This window comes from Puma concolor, chromosome E3, assembly GCF_028749965.1.
Source record: "Puma concolor isolate L17-30 chromosome E3, mPumCon1.1.hap2, whole genome shotgun sequence".
NCBI lineage: Eukaryota > Metazoa > Chordata > Mammalia > Carnivora > Felidae > Puma > Puma concolor.
Window position 1 is genome coordinate 29,814,440 of NC_141682.1, and position 19,395 is coordinate 29,833,834.

General features: G+C 44.8%; 1 pseudogene; it reads right to left on the reverse strand.

The window, feature by feature from the left end:
* Positions 1 to 682: 682 nt before the first annotated feature.
* On the reverse strand, positions 683 to 2,422 carry LOC147573098 (peptidyl-prolyl cis-trans isomerase A pseudogene; annotated as a pseudogene).
* Between the last annotated feature and the right edge of the window lie 16,973 nt (positions 2,423 to 19,395).

The following is a 19,395-nucleotide window of genomic DNA, read 5'->3' on the forward strand; positions in this document are numbered from 1 at the left end:
ATGATAAAGTGACTAATAAAAAAACCTTTTAAGTATATTACATTAAGGTAGAAACCTGTAGGGCAAGTAGAATGGAAATACAAGTTAAAGGAGCAAAAAAGAAAAAGTGAAATAAAATTTCCAACTGTTAAGAGCCTGTTCTTGTATTTTTTTTCCTACCTAATTTCCATTTATTTTCATGATCTTGTGTGATTAGGCTCATGGAGTTTTGGGGGGTTTTGTTTAGTTTTTACTTCATAATAGTAAACAACTCTGCAATCCAGCAGACTTGGAGGAAGATAGGAAAATATGGAACCCATAGGACTTCAGGGGGAGCACAAAGATGACAAGATATTTTGAGCAAATGGGGCTGAGGGGGCGAAGCTTTGCTGAGCTACAGAGGAATCTCTGGTAATCACGATAAAACACAAGTCAAATACTGGGTGCCTGCCCTGGATGGTTCCGTCATCAAGCTTCCAACTCTTGGTTTCGCCTCCAGTCATAATCTCCCGGTTTATGAGTTCGAGCCCCACATTGGGCTTTGCACTGAAAGCTTGGAGCCTGCTTGGGATTTCTCTCTCCCTTTCTTTCTGCCCCTCTCTGGCTCTCTCTCTCTCTCTTTTTCTCTCTCTCAAAAATAAGTAAGTAAACATTATAGTAAAATTTGTAAAACTTAAAAAAAACAAACTGCAAGACAAATTTATTAGATTTGTCCACAGTCCACAATGGTGATCTTCTTCTTGGTCTTGCCATTCCTGGACTCGAAGCAATCCATGGCTTCCGCAATATTCCTGCCCTTTTTCACCTCGCCAACGAGCATACACTTGCCATCCAACTACTCAATCTTGGCGGTGGGGATGAAAAACGGGGAACCGCTTGTATTGGGTCCAGCATCTGCCATGGACAGGATGCCAGGACCCACGTGCTTCAGGATGAAATTCTCATCATCAGATCTCTCCCCATACACGGACTTTTGCCAATGCCGACGTGGCGTGTGACGTCACCGCCCTGGCGCATTCATCCCGGAATCGTCCTGAGAAAGCAGGAAGCTTTATAACCAAATGCTTTCTCCCCAGTGCTCAGGTCAGGAAAGTTTTCCGCTTGCTGGCTTGGGAACTTTGTCTGCAAACAGCTCCACGGAGATGAGGCCCAAGGGCTGGCCGTCCACGGCAGGGGTGACCGTGGCTGGGTGGTGCAGGCGGCTCCAGGGTGGTGGCTTCTGCTCAGAGATTTTGTTTTTTTAAAGAGTGATGGCAGGTGTATTTAAAAATGTGCAGTAAAAGTTATAGCCTAACATATGAATATGATAATTGGGAAATTAGGCTGCCACTATTTAAACTTATGATACACAAATTGTAGATTCAACTTGGAAATGTGCAAGGGGAGGGGCGCCTGGGTGGAGCAGTCGGTTGGGCGTCCGCATTCGGCTCGGGTCATGATCTCACGGCTGGTGGGTTCGAGCCCCACGTCAGGCTCTCTGCTGGGAGCCTGCAGCCTGCTTCGGATTCTGTGTCTCCCTCTCTCTCCAAACCTCCCCCACTCGCTCTCTGTCTCAAAGGTAAATAAACATTAAAAGAAAAAAAGAAATGTGCAAGGAGAACATGGTTCTTAGAAGTTCTTTTAGGAGAGGGGCGCCTGGGTGGCTCAGTCAGTTAAGTGTCTGGCTCTTGATTTCGGCTCAGGAGATCGAGCCCCGGTGTCCAGGCTTTGCACTGACAGTGTGTAGCCTGCTTGGGATTCTCTCTCTCTCTCTCTCTCTTTCTCTCTCTCAAAATAAATAAATAGACATTTAAAAAGAGACGATCATAAGGAACAGAAAATGCGTTTAGAGTACTGTACCACATTTATAGAAAAAAGTCTGCATGTAAGTGGACCTCCATGGTTCAGACCTGTGTTATTCAAGGGTCAACTGTAAACAGTTGTTTACAGAAAGTTCCTTGGGTTGGGAGGGGGAGGGTTGAGTGTTGAGGCCAGAGGGGCAGATGAGTTGGTCAAGGTAAATCTCACAGGGGAGGTGATATGTGAGCTGAGACCTGAATGAAAAGGGTGTCGGCAACCAGAAAATCTGGGGAAGAGCGCTTCATGCTTAGGAAACAGCAAGTATGAAGGTCCTGTGGCAGGAACAAGCTTGGTAGGTTCCAGGAATGAAAAGAAGATGCTTGTGGCTGGAGTAGAGTGTCCCAAGGGGAGTAGTGAAAACCTAGGCTAGGGACTTGCAGATGTACTAGAGAGTCTGAATTTTATTCTCGAGATGGTAGAAATCCCTTAGAGCAGAGTTTTTCAACCTCCACCCTATTGACATTTGGTCCAGATAAGTCTTTGTTGTGCGGGGCTGTCCTGAGCAGTGCAGGATGTTTGGAAGCATCCCTGTCCTCTACTCATTGAATGCTAGTAGCAGCCTACCCCACTCCTGGTTGTGATGACCAAAAATGTCTCCAGACATTGCCAGTTACCCCTCTGGAGGGATATATCCCTAGAAAGGCACATTACCCTGCCACCAGAAATGGTGATGCTGGTCTACGCCTGATGAATGAACAGGAAAACACTCCTGACCCCAGCGAGACACAGCACAGTGAACACATTTTGTCTCTGCTCCCTCTCGTAACCTCTCTGAAATGACCATCAAGGGACAAGAAAGGTTTCGATTGATGAGGACAAGGAGAACAGGAGACGAAACAACCTGAGATGAGGGATGGGCACACGATGCTAGCAGATGGAAAAAAAGTGGTGAGCCAATGAGCGAACTACAGGCATGGAGGCCGGCAAGAACTAAGCTAATCCCTACCCTAGAGGCCAGAGGAGTCTGAGAAACAGTTACACGTGGAGGCTGAGACCTGAAGGGCTGCGTGGAAGTCAGCACAAGGAAAGGCTGGATTCCTCCCGCCCCACAGAGCAGGTGACATCTTCCCCAGCCACAGCATAAGACAGAAGGTATTAGCGAGCCTGTATGTGGGAAGGGGCAGGGTGTGGGAAAGAGTGGGTGGTAGAACTCAAGACAGAAGGATTCAGGGAGAGTGTACCTGGGAAAGCGGGGGGAGCCCCAAGCCCCCACCCCCATTCTGCTCCCATGATGATGACAGGCAGGCCAAGACCTCTTAAAAGTCAAGATTGGCTAAGTCATGCTGCGGTAACAAAAAACACCTGAAACCCAGTAGTTCGAAACAACTAAGGTCCATTACTTTTGCTCAAGCTTCGTGTCCTTGTGGACTATATTTACTCAGTCTGTTAGAGCAGTTGTGGTCTCACCACACCACACCAAAGGGAAAAGAGGGGTTCACAGGGTCCCACAGTGGTCATTAAATGCTCTAGCTTGAAGCGACACATACCATTTTTTAGATGAAATTCAGAGTGTAAAATTCACCATTTATTGATTTTTATTTTTATTTTTTTAGAGAGAGAGAGCATGTGAATGGGGAGGAGGAACAGTGGGGCAGAGGGAAGGAAAGAATCTTAAGCGGGCCCCATGCTCAGCACAGAGCTGGACATGGGACTCTATCCCACGACCCTAGGATCGTGACCTGAGCCAAAATCAAGCACTGGACACTCTACCAACTGAGCCACCCGAGCGCCCCCCAAATTCACCATTTAAAAATGAACACTTTGGGGCACCTGGGTGGCTCAGCCAGTTAAGTGTCCAATTCAGCTCTGGTCGTGATCTCACAGTTCGGGGGGTCGAGCCCCACATCGGACTCTGCACTGACCGCTCAGAGCCTGGAGCCCGCTTCGGATTCTGTGTCTCCCTCTCTCTCTGCCCCACCCCTGCTCATGCTCTGTCCTCTCTCTTTCAAAAATAAATAAACAGTAAAATAAAATTTTTAATTAAAAAAATGCACAATTCTTGGGGCACCTGGCTGGCTCAGTCAGAAGAGCACGTGACTCTTGATCTTGGGGGTATGAGTTCAAGCCCCACATTGGGTGCAGAGATTACTTAAAATGTTTAAATCTTAAAAAACAAAACAGAACAAACGATTTGCTGGTATTTAGTACTTTCACAATATTCTGTAATCATCACCTTCTTTCGTTCGAAACACTGTGATCGCCCGAGAAAGAATCCCGTGCCCATAAACGGTTGTTCCCCAGGCCCCTCCCCACCCGGCCTCCAGCAGACATCCATTTACAGCATTATATCTCTGGATTGACCTGTTCCTGATCTTTTACAGATATTAACCCTCATTACTTGTGGATTTCATATTTCTGAATTTGCCTACTCTCTAAAATTTATTTGTAATCTCACAATCAATACTTGGGGCTGCTTTCACGGTCATTCACGGAAATGTACAGAGTAGCAAAAAATTTGAGTTGCTTAACACGCATGTTCCCAACTGAGGTCAAACAATGCAGTGGTCCTTTTCCTTCAGCTCTCACACTCTAAACAAGTATCCTTCTTGCGGTATATTTGGTGCCATGTGTTTTGCATTTTTATTGGCGCTTTTTGTCGGTGATTTCACTGTTTGAAGTGGTCCAGAGGTGCCTGGGTGGCTCAGTCGTTTAAGCTTCTGATTCTTGGTTTCTGGTCGGGTCATGATCTCATGGTTTCTGAGATGGAGCCCCACGTTGGGCTCTGTGCTGACAGCGCGGAACCTGCTTGGGATTCTCTCTCTCCCTCTCTCTCTTTCTCTGCCCCTCCATTGCTCACACACATGCACTCTCTATCTCCCAAAATAAATAAATAAACTTTTATTTATTTTTATTTTTTTTAAAGAGATGAGCTCTAATTTTTGTTTAATGTTTATTCATTTTTGAAAGACAGAGAGCACAAGCAGGGGTGGGCGTAGAGAGAGGGGGATACAGAATCCGAAGCAGGTTCCAGGCTGTGAGCTGTCAGCACAGAGCCCAACACAGGGCTCGAACCCACAAACTGCGAGATCATGACCTGAGCTGAAGTCAGACGCTCAACTGACTGAGCCACCCAGACACCCCAATAAATAAACTTTTAAACAAACAAACAAACAAATAAAAATGGTCTCAAGCATAGTGCTGGAGTGCTGTCTTCTGTGCTATGAAAGTATGTGGGTTAGATAAGCTTTGTTCAAGCATGGGTTATTATCTACTGGCTGTGACTTCAATGTTAATGAGTTAAAAATATATATACAATATTTTTTTTAAGTTTATTTACTTATTTTGAGAGAGAGAGAAAGAGAGAGAGCAAGAGCACAAGCAGGGGAGGGGCAGAGAGAGAGGGAGACAGAATCCCAACCAGTCTCTGAGCTGTCAGCTCAGAGCCCACTGTGGGGCTTGAACCCAGGAACTGTGAGATTTATGACCTGAGCCAAAATTGAGAGTCTGACGCTTAACCGACTCAGCCACCCAGGCGTCCCTCAATGTGATTTCCTTTTTTAAAAAAAATGTTTATTTATTTATTAGAGAAAGAGACAGAACGTGAGCAGGGAAAGAGCAGAGAGAGAGAGGGAGACACAGAATCAGAAGAAGGCTCCAGGCCCCGAGCTGTCAGCACATAGCCCAGTGCAGGGCTTGAACTCACAAACTGCAAGATCATGACCTGAGCCAAAGTCAGATGCTTAACCGACTGAGCCACCCATGTGCCCCAATATGATTTCTTTAAAAAGAAACACACAGAAATCAAGGGGTTATGTATTCATTAGTTCATAAACATGTTGTGGCCAGAGGCTCACATTTCCCTTAGGAACTGTATTTCCCCTAGGAACAACAGCTCAGTACCTGCTAATTCAGTGTAATGCTTTATTGAGCATTACTACCATGAATATTGAGGATCAACTCTAAATGGAATCATATACTCTGTGACCTTTGTTCTGGCTCCTTTCACTTAGCATAATGTTTTTGATGTCCGTCCATGTCATAACATGTGTCAGAAGTTCATCATTTCAATGGCTGGGTGATACTCCATTGTGCGCACACACCATGATTTGTTTGACGGTTCATTAGCTGACGGACATCTGTACTGTCTCCATCTTTCAGCTCTTGCGAGCAGTGCTGCTATCAACATGGGTGTCCATGCATATTTGTTTGAGTACCTGTTTTTAGTATTTTAGGTGGCTACCTAGGAGTGGAATTGCTGGGTCGTGGGTAACTCTGTGTTTTAAGTTTTTGAGGAATCAATGTTTTCCACAGCAGCTGAACCATTTTACATTCCCACTAGCAATGTATGAGGGTTTTGATTTCGTCCCACCCTCACCAACACTTGTTATTTTCTGTTGGGTTGTTTGTTTTCATTGTAGGTAACCTCCTGGGTGTATGTGCATTTCCTTGATGACTAATGATGTGGAGCATTTTGTTATGTACTGGCTGACCATTTGCCTGTCTTCTTTGGAGTGTCTATTCTAAGTCTGTTGCCCGTGTTTTCATTGGGTTGTCTGCTTTTTTGTCATTGGGTTAAGTGTTCTGCATATATTCTGGATGCTAGGTCTTTATCAGATATATGATTGGCAAATACTTTTTCCCATTTTGTTGGTTGTCTTTTCATTTTCTAGATAATGTCTTTTAATGCACAGAAGTTTTTAATTTGTGAAAGTCCAATTTTTCTATTTTTTTGTTGTTGCCTGGGCTTTTGGTGTCCTAAGAGTCCACCAGCAAATCCATGATCATGAGGATTCACCTCAATGTTTTCTAAGAGTGTTATAGTTTCAGCTCTTATATTTAGATCACTGATCCATTTTGAATTAATTTTTGTTTATGGCGTGAGGTAGGGGTCCAAATTCACTCTTTTGCACACACATATCTGGTTGTCCCAGGACCATTCATTGAAAAGACTGTTCTTTCCCTCAAGGATTGATGTTGGCACCTTTGTAAAACATTACTTGGCCATTGGTTAGAACTATTCATGCGGTCCAGGCCAACTTCAAGGGTTCAGATGTGATTGAAAGGAGGGAGACAAAAAAAATACTTGGTAAATAAAACCAATAACTACCACAACCTTCATGGAGGAAATTGCAGAATTCTTCTCCAGGAAACTGAGTGGTCCGAGAGGAAGATCTACAGATACTGACATTTGATAAGCTCTCCAATGATAAACCTGTATCCCTCACATCTCCCTACAATGGAACCGACTGGTCTACAAATCTCTCTTCACTGCAGACCTTTCCAGAAGCTTTTCGTGTCTCACTCTAGAACATGAACAGGCAGCCAAAGAGTCCAGACATCTGAGAAAAGCTGTTATTATGAAAGACAAATCCAAAACAATTAGCAAAAAGGGATTTGGAGAAACAATGAGGGTAATCAAGTTCCGAAAAGCTACTGTAAACATCGTAGAGAGATAACAGATGATATATCATACCTAAAACATGAACAAGGTATCTTTCAAAAGGAACATTCAGGGAACAACAACAACAAAAAAGGCTCTGAGAAAGAAGAAATCAAAAAGTAAAAAATATTCAGTGAAACAAGGGGAAGAAAAAACTGAGGACGTCTTTCAGAGAGAAGAGAAAAGAGGACATTAGAAGCTCACAACAGAAGGCCTAACATCTAAAGAATCACAATTTCTCAAAAATAAAACTGGAAAAACAAAGGAGAGAAATTTATCAAAGAAATAATATGAAGGAAAATTTTTCAGAGCTGAGGGACATGATCATGTTTTGTAGATGTGACTGGGAGTCGCATGAACGTGAACTCATGACTTCTGTAACTTATCTCAGAATATTTCATCAAACCACAACGAGATACCACACTGTATGTTCTGGAATGGCTGTAATAGAAAAGGCAGCATCAAAAATGGACGCGGTTTCTGGTTTCTCTTCCTTCTCCTCAACAACATCATGTCTAGCTAGCTCTTTTGTCCCCCAACTGCTGGCGTTGCTGATACCACAGCAACTTGAGGTCCACCATCCAATAAAGACACAGCAACTGTCTACTGAATTCTCCACCAGCTCCCACGATCGTGTAAGATTTAATTCTCAAAACAGACCCCTTATTATGAGTAGTAAGGACTCACACCGATTCTGCTTCCCCAGTCAAACCTTTGATGTAAGGTTGGTACTGATTATCCAGGGAAAGGTGGCCACGTATGTATTCATTAACACTACTGCGAACGTAGGACATCTCTGAAAGGCCTTACGAGCCCCTGGTAGCCACAGGATATTTGGAGGGAGGGGTTTGGAGGTCAGGGGGGTAGAAAGACCTTTTTCCTAACCTGTTTTTGAAGAAGTTTCTTTCGAGCAAGAGTTTCTAAATTCAGTTCAGTTGAATTTATTAACCTATTTCCTTATTGCTAGTGATCTCTGTGTCTTATTTAAGTCTTATGGTAAGTCTTGATATCCAATAAAGCAAATCTTTCACTTTGGTTTCCCCCCCAACCAAGAGTGTCTCGCGATTTTTGCCTCTTTCCATTCCCGTGTACGTTTTGGAATCAGATTGTCAAGTTCTGGAGAAAAAAAAAAAAAAAAAGCTGAACTTTTGATCGGGGTTGCATTTGATCCATAATCATTATCAGGGAGAATTAACACCTTTAAATCTTGAATCTCCTAATCAATTAACATGGTATATAACTCTTCATTGATTTCGGTCTTCTTTAATGTCTCTCAAAAATTTTTTTCTACAATATTTCAAAGAGGTTTAGTACCTCTTCTGTGAGACTAAACTTTTTAAAGTTTATTTATTTATTTTGAGAGAGAGAGAGACAGAGAGAGTAAGCAGGGGATGGGCAGAGAGTGGAGGAGAGAGAGAATCCCAAGAAGGCCTCGTGATGTGGGGCTAGAACTCACGAACTATGAGATCATGACCTGGGCTGAAACCAAGAGTTGGATGCTTAACTGACTAAGCCACCCAGGTGCCCCTGGATCTTTTTCGTAGGTACTCGTTGGGTATAGGAGGGAGTCTTGCTTTTCACTCTTTTGAACTGTGTGAATTTTTTTTTTTACCATATGCATATATTTTCAAATAGAATTTTTGATCATCATTTATTAAGTTGTGCTATGCTAAGCATTTTATATACTATACCTGTTTTCTCTTCTTCTCCCAGGAACCAGAGCCCATGTACTCATCCAGTGACAGAAGGCAGAGTGCCTAAGCCATGATACTTACTTTTAGGGCCCTGTGAAAAATAGTTTAACTATTTAGAATCAGAATAAAATGATAAATAGGGCCCTGCCTTTATTGTATTTGTCTTTATGCCAACACAATCATAAAATATCGTGTTAGATTGCTTTTTATGCAGGAAAGCAGCCCAACTGGTAACCCTACCAGGTGGGTACTATTGTTATAAAAATATTCCAAGGGAGGAAGCTCCCTTGGCCAAAGTCAGACAGCTGGGAAGTGTGGGAACAGGGACTTGAACCCAGGCCTGGAGGCCCCTCAAGCTCATTCTTGGCCACCAAGCTCAAGGACGTCTGGATCAAGCATGTTCATACTGAGGGGATGAGTCTGGCTGGAGTCAGGGAGATTTACTCCAGGAGGAGAAGAGTTAGAAGAGATTTTACACAGTCTCCAAATATCTTAAGGGCTGCCACGTGGAAAAGGACTAGCCTTGTTTGAATTGTTCCCAAGAACGGAGCTAGGGTAGGTGCGGTGGGGTTTCAGAGAAGTAGATTTTGATCCAGTGATACAATGAACTTACTGGAAGTAACAAGACCTCTGGCAGTGGCGGTTTCTCCTGAAGACCGTAGATGCGGAGTCTGACCCCAGCCGTTGACAAGAGGAGAATTCAAAATAAGGCTCTGTTGGAGAGGCTTGTTGCCTTGGGAGGAGATTTGGATGAGAGCAAGGTGAACTTTTATGTCCCTTGGACCTGAAGAGTCTACAGCTGTAAACTTGACCAGTTCATCAGTATAAGGAGGTGGGACCTTCCCCACCAGTATCCCCAGTTTGCCCAATCCTTACTGAGCCCTCTCATACACCATGGGTGGGAGCCTAGATGGATGGTCTCTTTGGAAGAGCTGTTCACAGTATCTGTCAATATTTAGACTCTTGGTACTTTGACTTAGCAATTCTGTACAGAAGAATCTCTTCACAGTATAAACACACAGATATGCACAGACATGTGCCCAGGGGTGTTCGCCACAGTATGTTTATAATTGCAAAAGTTTGGCAACAACTTAAGTGCCCATCGGGGGACTGGTTAAGTGGATGATGATATAGGATTGATATATTGTGAGTGATATCCCCACCTTTGAGGATGTGTCCCTGGGGGAGTGTGGGGGAGCGTCAGACAATTAACAAACATATGTAATAACTTAAATCATATAGCACATTAGAGGGTGGTGAGGGCTGCTTTGTGAACTTGGGAATGTGGGGTGCGGGTGGAGGCAGGATGCAATTTCCAGGAGGGTGGTTGGGGTAGGTTTCACTGGGAAGGTAAGGACTCGAAACCTCAGGGGGAACCTGCCCCTTCCAGTCATTCTTTTTATAATTTTTTTTTAAGTTAAAAAAAAATTTTTTTTTTTAAGTAGGCTCCACACCCAACGTGGGGCTTGAACTCACAACCCAGAGATCAAGAGCCGATGTTCCACTGAGTCAGCTGGGTGCCTCCTTCCTTCATGGGAAGGGGGAATTTGTGGGGATAACACCTTTGGTGGGTCTGGCAACCAGCAGGCCTTGCAAGGACTGTTGTTCATTTTAGTCCCGAAATTAACAAGAGTTCATAACACTCTTGTCTAAGGAAGATGCCCCAAAGCATTTCAGTTTGCAAATGAAGAGTGGGAGGTCTTGAGCTCTGGTGGCTGTCTTATCCACTTCCCAGAAAGGAATTCAAACATCTCCACTGAGGGAAAGGTCCCTGCCTGGGCCGGCTGTTTGTTTGCCTTCCTTTGTAGCAATGGGTCCATTGTGTTTCCGTCAGTTTAACTGCGTGGGGAGGTTCCTCAGCTTTGTCCTTGATAAAGCCCCACAGGGCTTCCCCCAGTAGGCAATGATGAAGCCACTGGTGTGGTAAAGTCTCTCCCCTAGACAGGAGGTTACTAATCAGCAACTCCTTAAACCACAAGAATTTGTCCCTATCAGTGCATTTATTCTGTGTCTTGGCAACAGACAGATGGGAGTCACCAAAGGGATCAGTTGCTTGCTTTCCCTGACTCCAAGCAGGCCTTATCTGGTTCCTTCTAAAAATGGCTCTGGCCTCTTTAGGGTAACAGGTGTCTAATGGGGGTCTGCTCTGGTTTACATGTTACCTGAAGTAGAGAGAGGGGCTCCTTCGAGAGGACAGGAGACAAATAGATTTTTGCACAAAGCCAGAAATAAGTATCGCAAGACGGATCAATAAAATCCCAATGAGGGGATGAGGGAACGTTTCACCGACACCAGCGACAGTGATGTTGGGGCCAGAGAAGACACAATTGGGGTTTTGACCTAGGGAAATGGGGGGGGGGGGGAGGGTGGCGTCCTAGGCAGAAGGCACAGCAAAGAAAATCGCATGGGAGCTGCAAACAATGGAGCATATTCAAGCTGTTCTAAGTAGTTCCTTGTGTGTAAAACAGTGACAAAGAATAAATAATAGTAATAACTAACGTTTGTTGTGTACTTACATATGCCCAGCAGCATTCAAAACACTTTCTACTCTGTCTGATCCTCATAACAATCCTGTAGGCAAGTTCTGTATATCAATATCCCAGCTCCCTAGGTCAGGAAGCAGAGGCAAAGATAGATTGATAATTTGCTCATTGGTGGCACCACCAATAATAATAACCACAATAATCAGCTGCCACTGATTGGTCACCAAGCACTCCCCTGACTGTTAGATGTACCTTCTCTTCTGATTTGACCCTCCCTGTTCAGGTGAGGAAACTGAGGCTTGGGTAGGAGTAAGATTTTCATACATTATTGAAGCTAAGTTGGTACTCATTCTAACCAGCTTGTTTTAAATTAAGATGTTAATTGTAGTTTCCAGGGCAACCTCTAAGAACATAACTGAAAAATATATAGTACAAGAGATATAGGAATCAAAATGGTATACTAGACAACCTCTATCTAATAAAAAAGTAGGCAGTCATGGGGGAACTGAGGAACAAAAAAGATAATGACACAGAGAAAACAAATAGCAAAACCGAAGTAAGTCTTATCAGTAATCGCGTTCAATGCAAGTGGATTAAACTCTGCAGTTAAGGAGCAAGTTGACAGAGTAGTAAAATAATAGGAACCAACATTACCCTCAAAAGAGATCCAAAGACATAAACAGACTGAAAGACAAAGGATAGAAAAAGATAATCCATTGTAAACAATGGTTATACCGATAGCAGAAAAGTAGACTTTAGGCGCACCTGGCTGGCTCAGTCAGTGAAGCATGCAACTCTTGATCCCGGGGTTGTAAGTTTGAGCCCCACATTAGGTGTAGAGGTTACTTAAAAGTAAAATCTTAAAAAAAAAAAAAAAAAAAAAAAGAGAGAGAGAAAGAAAAATAGACTTTAATAAGAAACTGTTACAAGAGACAAAGGACATTATGTAATGATAAAAGGGTAAATCCATTAAGAATATGTCACAAAGATTAATCTATATGTACTCTGAAATATATGAAATAACAACTGCCAGAGTTGAAGGAGAAATGGTTCAACAATAATAGTTGGAAACTACAACACCCTACTTTCAATAATGGATAGAACTGCTAGATAAAAAATAAATAAGGGGAGGGGCGCTGGCGCCTGGATGGCTCAGTCAGTTGAGCATCTGACTTCAACTCAGGTCGTGATCTTGTGGTGCATGGGTTCAAGGCCCATGTTGGGCTCTGTGCTGACAGCTCAGAGCCTGGAGCCTGCTTTGGATTCTGTGCCTCCTTCTCTCTCTGCCCCTCCACTGCTTGTACTCTGTATCTCTCTCAAAAAGAAAAATAAACATTTAAAAAAAGTTTTTAATAAATAAATAAGTAAACGAACAAGGAGAGAGACAACTTGAACAACACTCCAAAGTAATTAGACCCAACAGGCATATATGCAACATCCCACTCAAAAACATCACGTCAATAGAATGGAGGGGGAGAAAAACCACATGAACATCTCAGGCGAGGCAGAAAAAAAAGCGTCTGATAAAATCCAACACCCTTTCATGATCAGAATACTCCACAACTGGAAGGGAACTACGTTAACGTCATAAGGGGCATATAAGAAAAACCCTTCTCACATGCAGTGGTGGGAGACTTAAAGCTTTCCCCCTAAGATTGGGAACAAGACAAGAATGTCTACTTTTGCTAATTCTGGTCAACATTGCCCTTGAATATTTTATAGTGCAGGCTTTATTATTATTCGGGTATGATGAGGCCAACAGATCCTGAGAGGACTGCCATTGAAGAAAAGTTTATTGGGGCGCCTGGGTGGCTCAGTCCATTGAGCATCCGACTTTGGCTTGGGTCATGATCTTACAACTTGTGGGTTCAAGCCCCGCATTGGACTCTGTGCTGACAGCTCAGAGCCTGGAGCCTGCTTCGGATTCTGTGTCTCCCTCTATCTCTGTGCCCCCACCCCGCACTCTGTCCGTCCTTCAAAAGTAAACATTTGGGGCGCCTGGGTGGCGCAGTCGGTTAAGCGTCCGACTTCAGCCAGGTCACGATCTCGCGGTCCGTGAGTTCGAGCCCCGCGTCGGGCTCTGGGCTGATGGCTCAGAGCCTGGAGCCTGTTTCCGATTCTGTGTCTCCCTCTCTCTCTGCCCCTCCCCTGTTCATGCTCTGTCTCTCTCTGTCCCAAAAATAAATAAACGTTGAAAAAAAATTTTTTTAAATAAAAGTAAACATTTAAAAAAGATTTTTAGTAAAGAAAGAAAAGATAGTTTATTAGACCCACAGATGCCAAGAGAGGGGCATGCCATATCATGGGGTAGGGAGCACGCAGAGAAGGCCTGGGTCAGTCAGGATAAGGGGTACCCATGGGCAAGAAAGACCCTTTGTTGGAGTTTCAGAGGGAAGAAATGGGAGAGGCAGAGTAAACAGGTTTTGGATTGGCTAGTTTGAATAGTTTCAGTGGGCTCTCAGGTATAGAGGCCATCCCGAGTTGTCTGATACTTGGCCTCCTAAACTACAAAACGTTGCTGAAAGAAATTCAAGAAGACCTAAATAAATAGGTCTTTTGTGTGTTTATGGACCAGAAGACTTAATAGCATTAAAATGGCAACAGTATACAAAAGCAATCTACTGATTTCATGCACTCCCTATAAAAATCCCACTGTCCTTTTTAGCAGACACGAAAAAGCCAAATCTAAAATTTGTATGGTATTTTAAGGGACCCTGAAATGCCAAGAGAATCTTGGGAAAGACCAAAGTTGGAAAACTCAACTTCATGGTTTAAACCTCACTACGAAGGGGCACCTGGGTGGCTCAGTCAGTTAAGCGTCCGACTTCAGCTCAGGTCACGATCTCATGGTTCATGAGTTCAGGCCCCGTGTCAGGCTCTGTACTGACAGCTCAGAGCCTGGAGCCTGCTTCGGATTCTGTGTCTCCCTCTCTCTCTGCCCTGACCCCACTCACTCTCTGTCTCTCTCTCAAAAATAAACAAACATTAAAAAAAAATAAAGAAATAAAAAACTTTACTACGAAGCCACAATACCCAAACAGTTTGATAGCAGCATAAGGATACACATGTAGATGAATGGAATAGAGTTGAGATTCTGGAAATAAGCCTGTACGTCCACGGTTCATGGATTTTGACAAGAACACCAAGACCATTCATTGGGGGAAAGAACAATCTGTTCCACAAAATGATCATGGAACAACTGGACATCCACACGCAAAAGACGGAAGCTGGACCTTGAACTCACCTTGTTTGCACACACACAAAAGACAGAAGCTGGATCTTGAACAAACATAATTTACCAAAACTAACTCAAAATGGATCAACAACCTAAATATAAGAGTTAAAACTATAAAATACTTAGACCAAAACCTAGAGGCAAGTCTTCATGATCTGGGATTGGCCATGGTTTCTTATCCGTGGCACAGAAGCCCAAGCAGCAACAAAAAAAGATTAGTAGCAACAATAATCAATAATTTCCTATTTATCAAAACTGAAAACGTTTGTGCATGAGAGCACGCTGTCAGGAGAGTCAAAAGACAGCCCACAGAATAGGAGAAAATATTTGCAAATCGTACATTTGCTATGGCTCTGATACCCAGAATATTCTAAAACAAAAAACAAAACAAAACAAAACAAAACAAAACCCCAAAAGACAATGATTACAACTCAAGAAGAAGAAAACAACTAACTCCGTTTAAAAATGGACCAAGGGTTGGGGCACCTGGGTGGCTCGGTTGGTTAGGCATCTGACCCTTGGTTTCAGCTCAGGTCATGATCTCATGGTTTGCGGGTTCGAGCATCGCATGAGGTTCCAAGGTTCCATGCTGACAGTGTAGAGCCTGCTCAGGATTCTCTCTCTGCCCCTCCACCTCCTCTGTCTCTCTCTCTCTCTCAAAATAAATAAATGAGCTTTAAAAAATATGGGCCAGATGTTTGAAAAGACATTTCTCCAAAGAAGATACTCGAATGGCCAACAAACACATGCCAAGAGGCTCAACACCATTAGCTACCAGGAAAATGCCAATAAAACCACAGCAAGACGCTTCACCCACACTAGGATGACTGTAGTAAAACAAACAAACAAAAAGAAAGAACAATCCTTTGGATGTGGAGAAATTGGAGCCCTTAGACATCGCTAGGAACGTGAAATACTGCAGTCCCTGTGGAAAACAGCCTGGCGGTTCCTCAAAAAGGTACACAGAGACTTGCCAGGTGATCTGGCACTCCCACACCTGGGTATACATCTCAGAATGGGAAACACGTGTTCACACATTAACCTGAACCTGAATGTTCCCAGCCTCTTTGGTCATAACAGTCCCAGGGAGTGGGGGGAGTCTGCTCAATGGGGATAGGGTTTCCCCTTGGGGTGATGAAAATGCTCTGATGTAGATAGTGGTGATGGTCATGCAACATGGTGAATGTGTTAAAAGGCACTGAATTGTATCTTTTAAAATGGTGATTTTTACGTTATGTGAATTTCACCTCAATAAGTTAAGAAATGAATAGAAAGGAGACCCAACATGAGGAGAGTTTTGCTAAGTGTTTGTGGGGAAGTCCTTGGATCTCTGGGGGAGATTCTACAGGTTGTTCTTTTCTCCTCTGACCATCGTGGTGTTTGAATGTGATCTTTGAAACGGCTTGGGTCACCTCACCAACCCTTTAGAAAATGGTGTCCCTCTATGAGAACGCCACTGACACGCAATTTTGCACTGTGCCCTGAATAAATGCTCCCCACCGGGTAGGTAGTTGGGGGCTGAAGTTTTCAGCCTGTGTTCTTCCCTGTATGTGGTTGAGTCCAAGGAAGGGGTTTTTTTTTAAAAAGTTGTTTGCCAAGAGGGGTGCCTCCAGAATCTCCTTAACGCCACCACATATACCCACAGCAGCCTTGGAGAAATCCGTGAGAATATGAAGAAAGGGGGCCAGGGACAAAGGCATGAATCAGCTTTTAAACCTGCCAAGCATCTGTACTTCTAGTTATGTTTCATATGAATTTTTCTTACCAATGAAGAGATTTCATCTGCACGAAAAGTCTAATAAGGGGCGCCTGGGTGGCCCCCTCGGTTGAGCGTCCAACTTCTGCTCAGGTCATGGTCCCACGGTTTGTGGGTTCAAGCCCCGCGACAGACTCTGTGCCGAGAGTCCAGAGCCTGGATCCTGCGTGGGATTCTGCCTCTCTCTCTGCCCCTTTCCCGCTCACGCTCTCTCTGTCTCTTTCTCTCTCTCAAAAATAAACATAAAAAAAAATGTTTAAGTCTAATCAATCAGCTTAAACCAAAATTTATTGACTCCTGTATCTAAAATGTCCAGCAGTAAATTTGGCCTCAGTCACGGTCCAGGAGCTCAACAGTCTCCATCACTTGGTTCTGGCTTTCTCTTTGTTGGTGACATTGTCAGTCAGGTTCTCCTCACTCACAGACAAGACGACACCCATAACTTTCAGCTATATTTCTCCTAATAACTCCCAAAGAAAGACTATATCCCTTGTCCAATAGCTCCCGCTGATGTCTTGGGTTTGAATCTCATTGGCCCTGCTTGGGTCACACGTCCGTTCCTGAACCGATTGCTGAGGCTGCTGTGCTCGTGAGGAATGTCCTCAGTGGCCAAAACTGGGTCTTCTGTCCACTGTCCACAGCCCCAGTGCAAGGGGGGTTTGAGAGGGAAGTTAATAGCTCCCCAGTGGCTCTCTGGGGTGCTGACCATTCTGGAAGAACGGACACTGGAACCTGAGCAGACAGACAAAGCCCTGTGCAATCTGTCCTTTCAAATTCAGTGTCTCTCTGACCCTGGCACTTGGCGCTTTCACTTCCTCCCGTGTCCTCACTGTTTCACCTCAGGGCCTTGCCACATGCAGTTCCATATTCCTGGAACGCTCGTCCACCACGGTGCCTAGCTAACACCTGCTTATCCGTTAGCTCTCAGCTCGAACAGCACTTCCCCAGGAAAGCAGTGACAGTTTTGTATATACAACTGTAACTCCCATAGCACACGCTGATCTTGTAAGATGACTCTGACACTGCCCATTGAGACGGGTGGTCTGTGTTCCCTTGCCCTGAATCCGGGGGAGCTTGAGACGACCATCGAAGTGCCATTATGTGACTTTGGAAGGAGTGACATTATGTGACTCTCATAAGAGGTGGAAAGCTTTTGCCCGGTTGTCTGGGGACGCCCAGTGTTGGAACCCAGGTGCCAGGCCATACAGAAGCCTGAGTAGCCAGGGAAAGGTCCCCGTGGTGGGGAACTGGGATTCCTGGTCCTTATCCCTGCGTGAGAGCCAGTTGATAGCGGGCACTGACTTTCCAGCCAGCCATGTGATGAGCCGTTTTAAAAGTGGATCCTCCAGGGGCACCTGGGTGGCTCAGTCGGTTAAGCGGCCGACTTCGGCTCAGGTCACGATCTCGCGGTCCGTGAGTTCGAGCCCCGCGTCGGGCTCTGTGCTGACAGCTCAGAGCCTGGAGCCTGTTTCAGATTCTGTGTCTCCCTCTCTCTGACCCTCCCCTGTTCATGCTCTGTCTCTCTCTGTCTCAAAAATAAATAAACGTTAAAAAAAATTAAAAAAAAAAAAGTGGATCCTCCAGAAAGTTGACAGACACAAGAGACCACATATTGTATGTTTCTATTTATATGAAATCCCCAGAATGTTAACCCCTATAGGGACAGAAAGTAGAGTAGGGATTGCCAGGGGCTGGAGAGAGGGACGCATGGGGAGTGACTTTTAATGGGCACAAGATTTCTTTTTAGGGAAATAAGAATGTCCTGGAATCAGATCCTGATGATGGCTGCACAACCTTGTGGACCTACTAAAAACCACTGAGTTGTAGAATTGAAAAGGGTGAGTGTTATGGTAAGTTGTATCCTTTTTTTTTTAATTTTTTTTTCAACGTTTATTTATTTTATTTTTGGGACAGAGAGAGACAGAGCATGAACGGGGGAGGGGCAGAGAGAGAGGGAGACACAGAATCGGAAACAGGCTCCAGGCTCCGAGCCATCAGCCCAGAGCCTGACGCGGGGCTCGAACTCACGGACCGCGAGATCGTGACCTGGCTGAAGTCGGACGCTTAACCGACTGCGCCACCCAGGCGCCCCGTAAATTGTATCCTTAAGAAAGTAGACCCAACCATCCCAGTCAAGCTGCCCCTGGCTGATGCCATGTGGGGCGCAGTCTTGCTGTCCAGGCCAGATTCTGCCCAAATTGCAGCTTTGTAGACAAAAATAAACATTGCTGTTTTAAGCCACTAAGTTTGGGGATGGCTGTTACACAGAAAAATAGATGCTGATATAGAAACTTTCCCCAACCACCTCCTCAGTTGTAGGGCAGGGCCCTCCAGGTCTCTGTATGAATTACACTACCATATCAGTTTGTAATTAAATATTTTACTACTTGCTGTCTTCCTCATTGGCCAGTAAGCCCTGTGCAGTGTCTTCAGTAAGAACCAGTCCCCAGAGGTGTATGGACCCACAGTGGCTGAGAACCATGCGGCAGATGTCAAAGTGGATGGAAACGGGGTCGAGCGGGCTTTGTGGCACACAGCTGGGCAGGAAGATTGTGATCACTGGAGGCCCCTCTCCTACCTGGACACTCATGCTCTCCTGACGCATTTCTCTGCTGACAGGCTTAATAGTTTAGAAAACATCATAGAAAAATGGAGTCCGGAAGTCAAGCGATTCCGCCCCAACATGCCCATCGTCCCGCTTGCGAACAAGAAGCATCTCCAGAACGATGAGCGCCCAGGGCACGAGCTGACCAAGGTGAAGGGGGAGCTGGTAAAGGCCTTTTCTGCCTTCCTTTGGTTTCATGCTTGAGGCACCCATACCCAACCAGCACTCACTCCCCCTTCTGAGGACCCCGCCGTGGTGTCACAGGTAGGTCCATCAGAGCTGCAGGGGGCCAAGGATGTGTTTGTGAGAATGTCATCAAGAGCCAGTGACGGTGACCAGCAGAGCCAGCAGCAGGGTGACCCATCCAGGTATCCCCTTGCCTGGCTGGGTTCCAGACTGGCTCTGTGCCACCAGTCCCCTACGT